Raw genomic sequence first — 15,681 nt, 5'->3', positions numbered from 1 at the left:
GACTGTAGCCATGCGGGGTGCTTGGGAACATGCAATGGAAGAGCAGTCAAGATATGAATGCTGTAGCCCAAAAAATCTAAGTAGGAATTTTAGTTATGCAGCTGTGGGATTCTAGACATACTATTAACTTGTCAGTTTGCTCAATTATAAAATGGGTGCATGAATAACTACCTCATAAAATTCATGAAAGGACTATAGTGCTAATGCAAGTATTAGATAAAATTACTATGTTAATTCATTTTAGCCAGTGACTGAACACTTTGAATATCTTATTGCATGCCCTTTAAATTAGTCTACAATTTAGACACCTTTAAATTTATGCTATCAAGTTCTTCAGTGATTAAAAATAGACTTTATATTCTTTTCAAAATCATCTGTTTTCACACTTTTTAAAGATTTACTTTATTTATTTGAAAGAGTTAGAGAGAGAGGTAGAGACAAAAAAAGAGGTCTTCCATCCTCTGGTTCACTCCATAGGCGGGTGCAACGGCTGGAGCTGCACCTATCCGAAGCCAGGTGCTTCTGGGTCTCCCACGTGGGTGCAGGGGCCCAAGGACTTGGGCATCTTCCACTGCTATCCCAGGCCATAGCAGAGAGCTGGATAGCAAAAGGAGCAGCCAGGACTCGAACCGGCGCCCATATGGGATGCCGATGCTTCATGCCAGGTCTTTAACCTGCTGCGCCATAGCACCAGCCCCTGTTTTCACACTTTAAACCACTTAGCTTAATGATACATATAAATACAAACTAAAAACATATTATTTTTCTTTCATTCTTTCATTCTTTCTCTTTATCTCCCTCTCTCTCTTTCTTACATGGCTAAAACTGTTATAAAACCTTAACCCTATCAAAGTTGAAAAATTGTATATTACTTGTAGAAATCGGCATGCTGGGTATATCCTCAAATATTTAACGAAGAGAATATAATAAGAAAAAATTTTAAAATGTATTTCTTTTTTGAATTAAATGTTGAAAACACTGTAACCTCGGATTAAATATGAGAAGCCTCTGGAAAAATGAATGAAAGAAGTGCTTTAAAAATCACCACTGGGGAATTTAAGGAAATAACTTTAACATTAATAAGTTAAAGCTATCACTGTTGAATTTTGTCCAATCTCCCTTGAGCTATTATTACTTGCACAGCTAAGGGAATAGGTATATTAAAAGCCAAGTTTAGATGTTTCTTTTCTTTCCTTTTTTTATAAGTAGCACACATTGATCATTCTTTTAATCATTCTTTTTCGGTTACTATTGCCTTTAAGGAGCAACAGAATTCAGTGTTCTGCAAAAATGATGAAATGTGGGGCCACAAAGTCAAGGCAGGAAAGACCCTGAGCGGTGCCTGTGACACACGGGGTTGATTTTACGGGAGAATGTCCTCTTTAGGCTACTTATGTGTCATTCGCTACTTCTACTCCAGGGATCCTCAACCTGTACTGCACAGTACAATCAATTTGGAGCTTTTTAAAAGTCCAAAGCCTAGGCTGTACCCCAGGCCAGTTTCCAACATTGGACTCTATATTGGCAAGAAAATAAATAGATATAATCTTCAGAAAATATCAGTTAATATGTTTATATTGTCCCTTCTAATTTTAGCATGAATAAGTGCTGCAGATTATTGAAATGAAACAAATCTTAAGCCCTCAGAAGATGAGATTCGAGTGGCATATCATTGTTGAGAGGTCTGAGAGATGAGAATGATAAATTTGGGCAGGTATCCAGACACTCAACAAGTCTGTGTTTTCACAAGTCATGTGCCCCAAGGGATGCAATAACGCATCAATCACCTAAACCCAGCCAGTTAGCTTAGCTGTTAGCCCTGGAAGAAAGGTGGATTCCAAATGGACTGAAGCTTCTCCATCCTGTCTCTACATTAGAATCACCTTACTTGTGTCTCACCTAAAGACACTGTGGTATATTTCAGCATTGCCTGGAAGATGGGAAGACAGGGTTCTCTTGTTGATGACGTCAGTAATCACCCGATACTCTTGCCATGAGTTGCCAAGGCTATGGAAGCCTTTTGAGCTCCTCAACTCCGATTACTGACCCCATAAACAAGAGTGTCAATTGTTAAGTCAACAACAGGAGTCACTGTGCACTTACTCCCATGTAGGATCTCTGTCCTTAATGTGTTGTACAATGTGAATTATTGCTATAAGTAGTACTCAAACAGTACTTTACACTTTGTGTTTCTGTGTGGGTGCAAACTGTTGAAATCTTTACTTAATATATACTAAATTGATTTTCTGTATATAAAGATAATTGAAAATGAATCTTGATGTGAATGGAATGGGAGAGGTAGTGGGAGATGGAAGGGTTGTGGGTGGGAGAGAAGTTATGGGGGGGGGAAGCCACTGTAATCCAAAAGCTGTACTTTGGAAATTTATATTCATTAAATAAAAGTTAAATAAAAAGACAGAGTTCTGGCTAGGACATGGCCTTTTAAAATCTCCTCCTATGTCTTGGTGATTTTAATTTGCCACCACAACTGAGGAAGCACTGCTCTGGGAAAAAGTAGCCCACCCAAAATGAAGTGACAAAGTGAGAGAAGGGGTAATTTAACGTCCTGTTTACACAAAGTCCTTCTCTGAAAAGTGCTTTGAGGATTACATGCAACTCTTTAAATTACTTTGATAAAGTCAGAATGACATACAGAATGTATGGGGCATATCACAGAAAGTGTATGAGTATCACTATCAGGAAACAGGTTTACGTATCCTAATAGGGTGAGAGAAATTCTCAACTACTTCTCTGCTGGAGAGTAATGCTTTTCTGGCCCTCTATCCTTTCATCATGGCTCTGACTTATGGCAAAGGAACATAAAATGGAGCCCTGAATGAGCACCGTAGGAAATCCAGATGAGAAAAATCCCAGGCTTTATGTATGCATGCTGAGTGGGGTGGAGTAGCAAACGCCTTCCTGCACCTATGTTTGCTGGACTTCAACATTTCTGGTCTCAGTCAAAACTCATTCAGTACAACAAATATTGCTGGGTAACTATTATAATAAAATAAATGTACTATGTTGAGGACGAGTTATTTAACACGGCACTGGGGGTAGAAGGTAAAGCCACTGCCTGATGTGCCAGCATCCCATATAGGGGCGGGTTCAAATTCTGGCTGCTCCTCTTCCGATCCAGCTCTCTGTTATGGCCTGGGAAAGCAGTGGAAGATGGCCCAGGTCCTTGGGCCCCTGCACTGGCATGGGGGACCTGGAAGAAGCTCCTGGCTCCTGGCTCCTTGCTTCGGATTGGCCCAGCTTCAGCTGTTGTGGTCAATTAGGGCATGGACCAATAGATGGAAGATGTCTCTCTCTCTCCCTCTCTCTCTCTCCCTCTCTCTCTTTCTCTTTAACTCTGCCTTTCAAATAAATAAATAAAACCTTTTGAAAAACCAAATTAAAACAAACAAACAAAACTCCTTCCTTGCTGATGTAATAAAAGGTTATCTGGACAAAGGGCAGGGGGACTTCTTCCAAGTTGCTATTTTTATCTCCATTTTTCAGATGCAGAAATAGGCTGAGAAAAATAACCCAACGCATTCAAAATTACACAGTTATTAAGTGATTGAATGGGTATGTAAAGTTAAGTTTTATAAAATGCAAATCCATGCGCTTGACAGCAGGACTCCATGTTGTTGCTATGATGGGTCCAATGGTCAGGTGTGGGGAATGAGAGTTTACAGAGGAAAAATGAGAACTAATCAACTGACATTTCTGGAGAAAGATATGTCCTTGAAGTCTAGAAGTCCTCTTTTCTCTCCCCTCCCTATCTCCTTCATAATGAAATCACACAACCTTGGGATACAGAAGGAAACTTCAAAAGAAGTCCCGGAAGTTGTAATTAAAATTCATTTTCATGCAAAAATTTTGCAATCAACATCTACAATGAATCTTCAATAAGTTCCTGAAAATGCATATTATGGAGTAAACTATACAAGGATTATTTTATATCAAAGTAAACATCTTTTATTTAATTTTTCCACATTTTTATGTACCCATGGATCTTTATTGAGAATTATAACATAAGGATGAACAATCTTAGAGTGTAGCCACCTCAAAGCCAAACGTAGCGATCATGGCAGAATATGGAGTTAAGGAATGCAGATGGGTACAAGTTCACAACTGAGCCAGAGAAGGTGAATTGTCTGAGTGGCAGCTTCCCAATGAAATGGAAACCACATCACCACAGCGTGGAACTGTCGCTGGAATTCCAGCAAATTCATCTAACCAGGCTCGTGGATAATAAACTCAGGTTGAATATGCAGCTTGCAATATGATGACAATGAGACACTTAAAAATGGAAATACGAAGATTAGGGTGAGACAGCCCCTTTCATCCCCATGCCTAGCCTGGAGCCACCTGAAGAGAAATTCCAACAATTCATTTTATCTCACGCATCACCCTCTGAGCAAAATCTACCAATAGCCTGTAAATAATAGAAGAGGGTGTGTGAGAGCCTGTAGCAAAGGCTTTGAGAAAAACCCATACACACATATGCCACTCTTCTAACTAGATTTTGTGCTTTTTATGTGTTCAGTCAAGAATGAAAACAATATTATAAATGTTATGCTTTCCAGGCTTGACAGATGCTCATCTTGGGAGGGAGATACATACACAGATAGAAAATGAGCTGTAGCAAGTTCTTTGCAGAGGATAAGTGGGTATTTTTGGAGTCTGTGATGAAAACCCACTGTAGCATGTATATATACATATTTTTTCCTTATTACCCAGATTTATTCTGTAAAGCCTTCTTTCCACCATTTTCACCATCCAACTGACAATTTTCATTGTTCCTGTATTATTACTGCTTACTTGGTATAAAATAGAAATGATGTTTTACAGCAGCTATATGAAGTCCCATTGAGAATTAAATTGCTTTCCTTTCTTCCTCATCATTGTGAATTTGGTGCAGCCGAGAGAGGGAAGATTGCCAGCCAGGGAGTCGAAAGTCCTGCGTTATCTTTGAGATGCACATGATATGGACAGGGGCTGCCACACTTCCATGTTCACAGCAGCCATATGCCTGCTATCAAATCCTGCAGAAAGAGCTCTGTGGGAGAGTATATCCTTTGTAAAAGATAGGCTTTCTTTCAAAGAAGAATAAAAATGAGCTGAGATGCACAGAGCAGTCAGAAGGAAAACAGAGAACTGAAGTTGGGGAAGACATTCACAAAGGTGCCTTCTGAGCTCCTGTTGAACTCCAGAAGGACGAGAGCTCTACTCCTCCATGCAGTTTCTCCTCCTCTTCGTCTGTGAGCCAGTTTGCCACCCTGGAATTCGCTGCCCATCTTTGCTGTGTCTGAACAGGCAGCAGTGCTCGTAACTCCCCTACCAGCCGTCACCAAGGCCTGAGGCTCCCTAAAAAAAGACGCAGTCTGACACTCCAGACCATCGTGGGTGTCTCCTGCGCACGCTGCCTCTCTCGCTCCTCTGTTTCCGTCTGCCTTTCTTGCCTTGGTTATTTAGCTTCCTCATTGCCTTGCACCTGGTCTCTGCCTTGCAGCTTAGCTTGATTCCGGCTTTGTTCCTGGACAACTCTTTTAGCTCCCTGCTTGTATTTGGCTGCCAGCTCCGTACCACCCAGTACCAAGCCCAGCCACTTGGAAACCTGGTCCAGGCTCAGAAAGTTCTGACAGGATACCTCACAGGCAAAATTTATCATGGGTTTATTTCCATCCTGCCTCAACCCTCTTCTTTCTGTTTTCATTGATTTCAAAGAGACTCCAAGCTGCCCAGAGCATTACTAGGGGGGAGCTCACCAAAAGCTCAGCTCCAGCCTTTTGGTCTTACTTTTCCTCCCCATCCCGCCTGCTGTGCTTCAAGCTGCAGCATTTACCTTCCTGTCTTCCTGCTGTGAATTTTGCTGGCAGATCCACTCCTCTTGCTTTGTTGAGCACAGGGCTTTCATAACACAGTATTTAACAAATGTTTTTCCTAATGACAAAGAATGTGCTGACCTCATGATTACACTTTGTCTAAATTTAAATGTTTACCTTACCAGGGTAAACCTGTGATCCCTGTTATTGTTCTTGGCACCATCTTTATTTCCTTTTTGAGCCTCCTTTTGAATCCCCCTGATTCTCATCTATCCTCAATATTCTACTGCTACTCCCCTCACTCTGTTTGGACAGGATATTGAGAGTCTCCTAACTTGCCTTCCCCTTTGAGCCTGTTTTATTACCTTACTGCCAACTGAAGATTTCAGAAGACTTTGAATTTCAACTCTTCCATTACTTGGTGTATGATGCCAAGAAATGTAGATAATTCCTTTATGTTCCAGTTTTTCATCTATCAACTTATGATTCTATTGTTTTCTAGTGTCCTATTGTAACAAAAGCTTCACCTAAGTTTATCTGTGCACTTAATTGTAAAATCTCGTTTTGACAGTTCAGCAGGAAATTCCCTACTCTCGGCATCTGTTCAGGTTCCTCATCTTCCACCATTCCCCAGGAGATGTCTAACCACTGTGCTCATTCTTCAGCAAGAATCCTGATAGGTTGGTTTGGCTGGAATCCTCCTTACCTCTGATGTTTCCTCTAAGTAATTGTCCACTGGGTAATCTCCATCTGCTCCTGGGCTTTTAATCCCCACTTGTATTCAAAGATGAGCCTACTCTCTCCCTTCCACTACACCTGTCACAGTGGTCCTGACTAAAACCTTCTTTAGTTAGCTTTAATGAGTATTATTGAATTTTTCTATAGCAACTGCCATAGGAAAAAACATAAAGCCCTTATTTAGTCTGCTCTTACTTGTTTTAAATGAATATCTGTGATATCAAATTTATTCTCGAATGTATTTCTTTTCTTTGCACTTCTGATGTTGTAATGGAGATGTTATTAGCATCTAGTGTTTATTGAACATTGGCACTTATTATGTGCCAGAACTATTTTAGTTATTTTTATATGACTAAACAAACTATAACAAAGAATATTTATACTTTTCCTACAAGTTGGAATTTAAAACTATATAGAAATTAAAGTAACTTAGTCCAAAATTCAAAGCTAGGAAGTGGAGGAGCTATGATTTGAATCCTGTCTTTCTTGTAGTGGTTGTGCCCTTAAGTGTTATTTTAAGTGCTTTATAAAAATTAGCTAATCCTCCCACACACATTACTCTTTTATTTTGTGTGATTTTTAATTTTTTTGTGAAGCAGCAGGAACAAAGACAAAAATAGACACTTATAGTTTATTAAATGATCACACAACACCCACATCAAATGGAGGAGAGTACTGTTATCCCTATAAGGTACCCTGTACCTTCCCAATCAATATCTCTTCCATTCACAAACATAAGTAAAATTTTCTGACTTTATGTTTTATGGTAAACACTTTCTATGTTTTTTTAAAGATTTATTTATTTGAAAGGCAGAGTTACAGAGAGGCAGAGGCAGAAAGAGAGAGTTCTCCTGTCTGCTGGTTCACTCCCACAATGGCCTCAAATGCCAGAGCTGGCCCAGTCTGAAACCAGGAGCCAGGAGGTTCTTCTGGGTCTCCCACAAGGGTACAGAGGCCCAAGCACTTGGGCCATATTCTATTGCTTTCCCAGACCACAGCAGAAAGCCAGATCAGAATTGGAGCAGCCGGGACTTGAACTGGTGCCCACATAGGAGGCAAGCACTGCAGGCGGTGACTTTACCTGCTATGCCACAGCACCAGCCCCAACACATAACATGTTTTATTTACAGATTTGTGGTCTTACTGACTAAATATGCACCCTAATCATTGCAGGATAGTTTTGATGCTTCTTGATAAATATCTGTGTATGTTCAAACATATAATATGCATATAACATGCTGGTTTCCTTTAACAATTTTTTGGCAAGGTTAATCTTTGTGGTTTTCTATACCTGTAGCTTATCCATTTTTATTCTATTAAGTTTTCCATTGTATGGATATGCTAGTCTGTAACCATTTGATCATTAATGTAACTTTGGATTGATTTTACTATATATCTCTTGGACCTATCCTTTATGATGCATGCAAATGCATTTCTTTAGAATATATTCTTAGGAATAGAGTTTCTGTGTCTTGGGAAATGAGTTTATTGAACTTCAGTAGACTATGTCAAACCTATTCATTTACAAAATGGTGTACATATGTTTGTTACCCTCAATAGCATGTAAAAATTTCTCATTGTTTTAGATTCTCATCAATATGTATTCTGGTAAAGGAGAAGCATGGTTATACATGCCTAATGCCTAATGATGTCAAGGTCATTTGATGACCTTATTGGTTATCTGCATGTCTTTTTTTGAGAAGTCACTATTTAATTCTTTGTTCTAATTTAAAAATTTGAATGGGTCTTTTTACCATTGATTTGTAGGGTTTTTTATATGTATTTTAATTTGTGTGTACATCATGTATACATTTCACAAACAATTTTTCTTGTCCATGGATACTTACTCATATTCTTAATAATATCTTTTGACAAGTAAAATTATTCAAAAAATGTGAAAGGTAATTTAACTTTTCTACCTCTTCCTTCATGGTTATGGATTTCTGTGTCCTGTCTAAAAGCTTTGCAAGTTATGCCTGTGCTATCTTCTTGTTTGTTTGTTTTTTCCCCAGAAACAATTTATTTAAGGAATACAAATATCATGCATTTCATAAGTATAACTTTAGGAATATAGTGATTCTTCCCACCCTAGCTGCCCTCCTACCCACACTCCCACCCCTCTTCCTCCTCCTACTCCCATTTCCATTTTTATTTTTTACTAAGATCTATTTTCAATTAATTTTATACACATATGATTAACTTGATACTAAGTAAAGAGTTTAACAAATTGTATGAAAAAAAGCTGTTTCTCAACAATCAAGACAAGGGCTTTTCAAAGTCATTGCATCTCAAAGTGTGAATTTCAAATCTATAGATTACCTGTTAGGTGATCTATTAGTTATCACAAATCAGGGAGAACATGTGGTATTTGTCCTTTTGCAACTAACTTATTTCACTATGTTGTTTTCTAATTTCATCCATTTTGTTGCAAATAACATGATTTCTTTTTTTACAGCTGCATATTATTCCATGGTGTATATATATATATATATATATATATCTCATAATTTCATTATCCAGTCTTCAATTGATAGGCGTCTTAAGATGATTCCATACCATATTGTGAATTGTAAATTGAACTACAATAAACATGGGGCTACAGATAACTCTTTCATATGCTGATTTCACTTTCCTTGGGTAAATCCCAGGAGTGAAATGGCTGGGTCATGTTGTAGGTTTACATTCAGATTTCTGAGATATCTCCATGCTGTCTTCCACATTCTCACCAACAGTGGATTACATTCTCACCGACAGTGGATTATAATACCCTTTTCCCCACATCCTTGCCAGCATTTGTTGTTTGTTAATTTCTGTATGCAAGCCTTTCTAATGGGGGTGACGTGAAACCTCATTGTGGTCTTGATTTGCATTTCTCTGATGACTAGTGATCCTGAGCATTTATTCATTTGTCTGTTGGTCATTTGGATTTCCTCTGTTGAAAAATGCCTGTGTAAGTCCTTTGTCCATTTCTTAACTAAATTTTCAAGTTAGCCACCCTCTAGGACAGCCTTGAGTAGTAAGTGTGTGTCTCTGTATGTGCTTGTCTCACTGGGGAGCAGCAGGTCATCTTCTGATTTAATTCTCTTATATAGTAAAAAAATATTGTTGATGTTCAGCTTTTCTCTTGTGGTGAGGACAGGAATGATGGCATCTAAGCTCCCATACTGAATGGAAACTGAAAGTCAGTAGAATAACACTGACATTATAAAAATATTTTCCAACTTATTCTGAGTTGGATCATTGGCTTAAAATATATAGTATTATATTACTGAAATCATGCTTCCTTTATTACCTATATTAACCTATGAACTCTATGAATAACAAATGAATACATTACTCCTCAAGGGTTTCTCTTAACAACATGTTTCTTTAATAAAAAAATAAATTATTTTGGTGCAAAAATTTTTTGAAATCCTTACACATAAGGGATCTTTGAAATATTTGTTTAAAGTGTATATTATAAAACTATGCATTTATTTTATTTTTTGCACAAAAATAAACATCTTTTAATTTTATTGTATTACAGACATTTTGGAGCCCCCTTGAATTTGTCTCTAATTATCTGGTATGTTTCTGAACTATCTAACCAGTTTTTTTGATATGTGTAAATTTTTCCTATACTTTATAGCCTACTTGAAATAATATATTTCTTATAAATTATTATCTTACTTCTCAAGATGCTCAGCACTTTATTTGCATTGTTCATATGGTTCTTATGGTTTTCTTCCTTGTATTAGCTATTTATGTACTGACAGACAACTATGTAAGTATAAAAGTATATCTTCCTATGATTCAGTTTTGATTATGTTCAAAAAATAATTCATGGATTCATATTAAATGAAATATTCTTGCTTAGATTTAGCTCCCTCTTATCTTAAAAGAAACTTAGTAAAATCTAGAACCAAATCTAGTGCTAGATAATCTTAACAAGTCTTAATAATCACAATTCATACATCTAATTCCACAGCTCTCTATCAGTACATTTCATCTTCTGTGGTCTTAAATCCCCATTCTAGTTGAGTTGTGATGAATTGCTCATTGTTTGTTAAGAAATTAAATTACATTCTCTTTTGTTTAAAGATTTATTTTATTTATTTGAAAGACAGAGTTGCTGAGAGAGGTAGAGAGAGAGGTCTTCCATCTGCTGGTTCACTCCCTAGATGGGCTAAACCGCCGAACCTGCGCCAATCCGAAGCCAGAAACCAGAACTTCTTCCAGGTCTCCCATGCGAGTGCAGGGGCCCAAGCACTTCAGCTATATTCTGCTTTCCCAGGCCACAGCAGAGAGCTGGATTGGAAGAGGAGCAGCCGGGACTAGAACTGGTACCCATATGGAATGCCAGCGCTTCAGGCCAGGGCTCTAACCAATGTGCAACAGCACCAGCCCGAATCACATTCTCTGTTACCCCAATACTCTATTTCAGTTCTCTGAAAAATACCCAGAATCAGCAATAAAGAATTGCAGTGCCAGCAGCAGTAAAGGATAAAAGGTCAGAGAAATAGTTAGCTGTATCCCATACTAGAGCTGGCAGTAGATGCTCATGGGTTCTATAAGAAAAAGTCTGTACAACAGTTGAGCTGGGAAATGCAGGAACAAGCAAAACTAAGGAAGCCCAATTTTTAAAATCTGCATTGGATTTAATTTCTTTGTGTGTTGAATCCATTCTAAGAGAGGCATTTGGCTGAGCAGTTAATTCACTGATTAGATGTCCACATCCCATATCACAGTGCCTGGTTCAAGTTCCAGTTACTCCACTTGTGATACAGTTATTGCGCAATCTGGGAGGCAACAAATGATGTCCCAGGTGGTTGGGTCCCTACCACCCATGTGGGAAATCCAAACTGAGTTATTGGCTCCTGGCTTTAACCTTTGATCTAATCCAGCTCTGGTTCTTGTGGGCATTTAAGAAGTGATCTAGTGAATGAAGATTTTCCTCCATCTGTCTCTCTGTCTCTTTGCCTTTCAAATAAAGTGAAAATAAATATTTGTTTAAAAATAATCAATTCTAAGAGATATTTTGTGAAGGTATTAATTGATCTTTGTCCCAGTCTGTCTGGAAATTCAGATAAACATGGAATGGATGGGGAAAGCAGGAAGTCATTTTTCCTTCCAGTAAAAGAAAGCTAAGGTTTGCCAGAATGAAGGGGAAAATTGAGTTGAGATGTAATAAAGAGAATTTTTTCTCAAAATAGAAACATCTATTAGAGTTTGCAATAGTCATGCTTTATCCAGAATACTATATCTACTGTTAGTTTTCACACCTTAAAAGTGATTCAGAAAAATAGGAGAGGGTCAAGAAATGTCATAAAAGTAATTAAAGAAGTGCACATCAAAAATTTCAAAAGTTAAAGGTATTCTATTGCTTAATGTAAATATATTTAATTCAACAAATATAAACCAAGTGTGATTCTCCAGTCACCATGAATATATCATTTGTAAGACAGAATATACACGGCCGGCGCTGCGGCTCACTTGGCTAATCCTCCTCCTACCACGCCGGTACCCCGGGTTCTAGTCCCTGTTGGGGCGTTGGATTCTGTCCCGGTTGCTCCTCTTCCAATCCAGCTCTCTGTTGTGGCCCAGGAAGGTAGTGGAGGATGGCCCAAGTCCTTGGGCCCAGCACCTGCATGGGAGACCAGGAGGAAGCACGGGGCTCCTGGCTTCAGATCGGTGCAGCGCACCGGCCGCAGTGGCCATTTGGGGAGTGAACCAACAGAAGGAAGACCTTTCTCTCTGTCTTTCTCTCTCTCACTGTCTAACTCTGCCTGTCAAAAAAAAAAAAAAAAAAAAAAAAAAAAAAGACAGAATATACAGAATAAATCGTGCAAGTAGCTTCAGCATTTGTGGATAATTAATTTCTCCAGGTTAATTGCTTGTCATATTAATTGCTTGCTGAATACTATTTCACTACTCAGTTGTATAGTATGAGCAGTTACGGGGCAGAGTGGGCTTAGACAGAACTGATTTACATTCTGGCTCTACCACATACTTACCCTAATAACTTGGGTTAAAATATTACGCTGTGCTTTCATTTTCCCTGTCAAGGAGGAGATATAGTAGTATCTAATTAATGAATGAAATGCATATATGTCCCATATATGTATACACACATTATTGTAAAATCTTCTCTAGTGAATATTTAATAAAATATATTTTCAAAATAAATTATGTTGGAAACAGATGAAATGGAATAGACCCAATATCTGTGGGTCTATAAAAAGTTGTTTGCAACATTTTGAGATGAAAATGGAGGCAATTAATATGATTTAAGGTGAATGTCTATTATTATTAGAAGCCAATAAAACCACAGTAATAATCAATAATTATTGAGCCCTTTCTATGTGATAATTTGTACTGTAAGCACATCAAATATAGTAACTAATTTAATTTTTATAAAACTTCATGAGGTGTTTACTCTTATTGTTCTTAATTTACTTGTGAGGATGGGAGACACTTTAGTAGGTTGTATAACGCTGTAACTATCAAAGGAGCTAGCATTTGAACCCAGTGATCCTTGATAACTGATCCAGTGCTGAGGATGGCAAGGTAAATATATCTAGAATTTTTTTCCAACTGAGTTAGACAGATCCCCAGGTAATGCGCTTTCAACAGTTTTTATGTGCTTTCAGTGAGTGTATGTTTGGGCTTTACTAGCTCATTTTGAAGGCTTCTTTGTGTTGAGTATTACCTTGCTGATGCTAGTATTTTTTTACAATGTGTTTTCAATGCATCCTGTATTGCAGAGTCCAAAAAGGCAAAGACTTATAAAGTGAAGATTCTCAAGCAATGTCAGTGTAAACTATTTTGATAATATGAGCATAGTACCACAATAGAAAATGCTTAGTGGAGAGTCAGCTCGCTCTTCCTTTGTACACATGCTAGTAACAACTTACAAGAATAGTTCACTTGAGTTAATCAAACTGCCCTTCTGTTTTAGAAGAAAATATGATTCCACAAGAGGCTTGACTTTGGACTTGTTCATATTTTAAATGGCAGTAATTGATCAAGTTTTCTCCCAAATGTACTCAACTGAAGAATTTTTCCCTGGATATTCATACCAAACCCCAAAATAAAAACTTACTTACAGAAAAAGGAAACATCATATTAATTACAGGAAACTGATCCATTGTAGAACTAAAAGGGAATTGAAAGCATTATTTCCAAGATAGATTACATTAACATAATAAACTAAGCCAAAGATGAGTCCTACATATCTCAATGAATTCGTTATACAGGTTTTGCATTTGTTTACCTTGTTCCAACTGAACTGGATACTTTGGCTACATATACCAAGAGATTACATGAAACAGAAGTTTGGATCATAATGATTAATTTAGCATGTTAGAAATCAGACAGACTAGAGGCCGGCATTGTGACACACTGGATTAAGCTGTTATTTGCAACACCACCATCCAAAAGCAGGGTACCTGTTAGGGTCCTGGCTACTCTCTTTCTGATCCAGCTTCCTGCAAAAAGCAGTTGAGGCAGCCCAAGTGCTTGGGCCCCTGCTACACATGTAGGAGGCAAGGATAGAGTTTCTGACCCTTGACTTCAGTTTAGCCTAGACCTGGCTGTTAACAGCCATTTGAAGAGCAAACTAACAGATCAATGTACTTTCTGTTTCACTCTGTGTCTCCCTCCTTCTCCCTCTGTTGCTCTACTTTTCATATAAATACATTTTTTTGAGTGGTAGAGTTACAGACAGAGAGAAGGAGAGACAGAGAGAAAGATCTTTCAATCAAATCGCCACAATGACCGGAACTGGTCCAATCTGAAGCCAGGAGCCAGGAGCTTCTTCTGGGTCTCCCACGTGGGTTCAGGGGCCCAAGCACTTGGGCCATCTTCTATTGATTTCCCAGATAGCTGGATTGGAAGAGGAGCAGCCAGGATTTGAACCAGTGACCATATGGGATACCGGCACCAAATTTGGTTGTTTTACCGGTTACACCACAGTGTCAGCCCCTCAAATAAATAAATCTTTAAAAAAATAAAATAGATTGAATGCTATTATATGCAGTTCATTAATCAGAATGAATAGTAGAATCAGGTTGAAGAAGGTATTAAAAAATAGCTAAAATGTTTGGGCAAAATGATTTCCAGAAATTTCAAAATAACAAGGAATCTATGATAGTAAATACCCATATTTTTCCAGATAACAGCCAAAATAATACTTGATTATGTGATTCAATCAGGACTTAAATTTGCAAGCAAGGACCTGGACCTCTAAGCCATATCTGATGCAGTTCAAAGTAATGGGTTGAAATCCAAGTAATAGCAGTATTCCCTTTTCTTTGACTTCTGCAGTATCTAAGAACACAAGATGAAGACATATTTTCATGGATATATTGGATATTGGAAAAATAAAAAGTAGAGAGAATCCATGACCTTTAGCAATTGCAGGAAACACATTTCCACAGACATCATTGCATTGACATTGCTTCATCTGCCATAGGCTTGGTGACATGAGGGACATTCTGGTGCTCCAAATAACGAATGCACTGCTTGAAGAAGCCAGTGGGTAGTGGACTTGAAGCGTGTAAAAGATGCTGCCATACATCTTGAAGCAAATGTCTATCTGTTGAGAGAAGTGTAATGATTTTTTTTCTCAAAAATTAAACTGCTAAGAAAAGACTTTGACTTTGAAGGACTGATAAAAATTAAGGAATTTGATCTGGAAGGACTAATTGATACTCTAAGCGTGAGATTCCCAAAGGAAAACAATGTGCTAGCATTCCTTATACCAAATAGCAAAGTTTCTGCATTGAACTGAGATAAAAGTTTCTTCCAAATTTGAATGATAGCTCTGTGCCCCTGAGATGGTGATGGTGGTAGTGGTGTGTATGTGTATGTGTGCATATATGTGTGTGTGTATTTCAATCTTTTATTCAAATGAAATGTTTTAATGAATATTACAGAAAAATGCAATAGCTAGTCTTGCAAGAGGAAGTTTGGCTGATACCTGATGTTATGCATTTCTGTTAGGCCGTCACAAAACACACCAAACACTGGAGTAAGGAAAAGGGTTTATTGGGGAAAACCAGTAGGCTGGAGGGAAGGGGCCAAGAAGACAAAAGAGAGACAAGGAGACTGTAAGAGAGAGAGAGACAGAGAGCAGGAGAGAAGAGCC

The 15,681-nt window shown here is 38.0% G+C and overlaps 1 pseudogene; it reads left to right on the top strand.

Annotated features, from left to right (window-relative positions):
* The first annotated feature begins 1,373 nt into the window (after window positions 1-1,373).
* LOC100342880 (large ribosomal subunit protein eL8 pseudogene) overlaps window positions 1,374-15,681 on the top strand; it is a 158,265-nt pseudogene continuing 143,957 nt past the window's right edge.

This window comes from Oryctolagus cuniculus, chromosome 3 (assembly GCF_051225735.1).
Source record: "Oryctolagus cuniculus isolate XC-2025 breed Fujian yellow rabbit chromosome 3, ASM5122573v1, whole genome shotgun sequence".
In the NCBI taxonomy this organism is placed as follows: domain Eukaryota; kingdom Metazoa; phylum Chordata; class Mammalia; order Lagomorpha; family Leporidae; genus Oryctolagus; species Oryctolagus cuniculus.
Note: the sequence above shows the minus strand (reverse complement) of the source record. Positions and strands in the feature narration are given on the sequence as shown.